Raw genomic sequence first — 2,531 nt, 5'->3', positions numbered from 1 at the left:
CTTGCCAGCAGCTCCCTTTCTAGTAAACCAAGAGACCTCAAGCACCTCTGCTAACTGCAAAGGGGAGAGAGGTGATCTCTCAAGCATGCAGGAACTAAAATGTTCTTCATCTCAACCCAACTGGCAACCAGTGCAGATCCGGGAGCATCAGAGTAATCTGTATATGGCAAAATAGGACACTTACCATAGGAGCTGCCAAGTTTTGCTTCGGCTTGTTTGTGGGTAGATATAAGGTGTAGCCCCATCTTAAGCATGGATCATGGTAGCAAGTTCTGCATCTGAAAAGAATGGTCCTAGGCAGACACAGATGGAAAAAAGCCATCAAGGGCATTGCTACTATTGGCAAATAGCTAGGACCAAATAGGCGTCACCTTGCAATTCAGACAAATTCAGACTGGAAATAAGATATTTTTTTATCAGTGAGGGTAATTAACCATTGGAACAATTTACCAAAGATTATGATGAATTATCCATCATTAGCAATTTTTAAATGTAATTTGATTTTTTTCCTCTCTAAAAGATATGCCAGGGGTCGGCAACTTCTGGCACGCGGCTCATCAGGGTAAGCACATCCCTCGCCTGTGCCGCTTCTCGCCGCCCCCATTGGCCTGGGACGGCGAACCACGGCCAGTGGGAGCCGTGGTTGTCCAAACCTGCCAACGAGGCAGGTAAATAAACTGGCACGGCTCGCCAGGGTGCTTACCCTGGAGAGCCGCGTGCCAGAGGTTGCCGACCCCTGAGATATGCTCTAGTTCAAACAGGAATTATTTTTGGCATGTGTTATTCAGGAGGTCACAATGGTCCCTTCTGGCCTTGGAATTTATGAACCAAAAATCTGTTTTTTTGCGACCAAATTTATGATACTGTAGATTTTGATACATGATTAAGATAACACTGCTCACAACACCAAAAGTATAATAATACAAGATTTAGAGCAGTATGTATTTTTAATTTTCCAGATAAGTCCAGACAATCCCAGCTCTATTGTGCTAATGATATTAATCAAGCCCCATATTTAAAGCAGTACACTGGGATTTAAGTTCCAAACAGGCCGTGGACAATACTTACTGTACAACATAAAATGCACATGCTGCTTATATTATGAGGATAGGAAAAGAAGCAATGGTCTTAAATTGCAGCAAGGAAGGTTTAGGTTGGACATTAGGAAAAACTTCCCAACTGTCAGGGAGGTTGTGAAATCTCCATCATTGGAGATTTTAAAGAGCAGGATAGACAAACACCTGTCAGGGATGATCTAGATAATACTTAGTCCTGCCATGAGTGCAGGGGACTGGACTAGATGACCTCTCTAGGTCCCTTCTAGTCCTATGATTCTATGTACGTATACAGTGCCAAATATGGGCTGGGCCCATTGAAATAAATGGCAAAACACGCATTGACTTCAGTGAGGCAGGATTTCATCCACAGTCTATGCTGAGGAGTTCACACTTCACTCTCATAATAATGGCAGATTTGGGACCTAATCCTACAGATGCTTCAAGAGCAGAATGCCCACCAGAATTTTGTTGCAGAGAATGGTTGTTGGATTTGTATTTGAATAAAATGAGCTTCAGTAAGGTCACATATTTTAGAAAGAATTTGTTTTGAAGGTATCTAACACTTTAGAAGCGACTCTTCCATCAGATGCTTTTTAATAAGGTCGAGTTACATCTAATGATAGAAATCGGATGCTTTTTCAGACTAAGCACTTAAAAAATTCTCCAAGCAATTAGTTTTTCCAGCAGAGGTTAAAGATGATCAAAACTTGTGCGATGCGCTTCTGCAGTGACCTTTCTAAGACGTTTCAGTTGTTGTTATCTTTTTAATAATAAATAAAGCTTGGCTCACCATAGCCAAAAAAAGGCATGACAGGTACCTCAGTTGTGCATTATCAACTATATTTTGCATCCCTTACTACTCACCTCTTGGATAATCCCTTACCACAGCAAAACTCTCTGACCTCAGAGCTTTGACTGAGTGAGAATTGTAGAATTTAGTCCTAAGTGAACACTAACTTTTATTGAGAATATTTTACTGAATAGCCTAATAAAAAAGCTATTTAAAAAAACTACTCCAATCTTCATCCCAATGTGGCATGAACTGTAGATCAGATTAGTTAATTGATGAATGGAGTGATCCTTGAAGATTTAGAACAGTTTCCTTCATCTCCATACATCATAACTGGTCTCATATATAATGAGGTAAGATAATAAAATTTCCAGTTCAGTAAATTGACCTTAGTTTTATAATAGGCTCTGCAGCATTAGTTCAGGATCTTTTCCTGTGCCATAAGGGAAAAACTAGCAGATTTCAAGTCCTTTTTAAAATAACCAGCTGGGAAATAAAACTGGTAAAAATGTAAGGTACTGTAATACAATACCCTAGGGCAGGATAAAGAACACCTTATGTTGAGTTCACACTCTGCCCAAATCTAACTACGTTCACACCTACAAATAAAAACCCAGCTCTTTGTTAAGGTATTTCCCCAAGAAGCAATATCTCCACCCAGGACAAGCCTATGATGGCAAAGT

This window comes from Mauremys reevesii, linkage group 1 (genome assembly GCF_016161935.1).
Source record: "Mauremys reevesii isolate NIE-2019 linkage group 1, ASM1616193v1, whole genome shotgun sequence".
Taxonomy (NCBI): Eukaryota; Metazoa; Chordata; order Testudines; family Geoemydidae; genus Mauremys; species Mauremys reevesii.
This window is presented reverse-complemented; position numbering follows the sequence as displayed.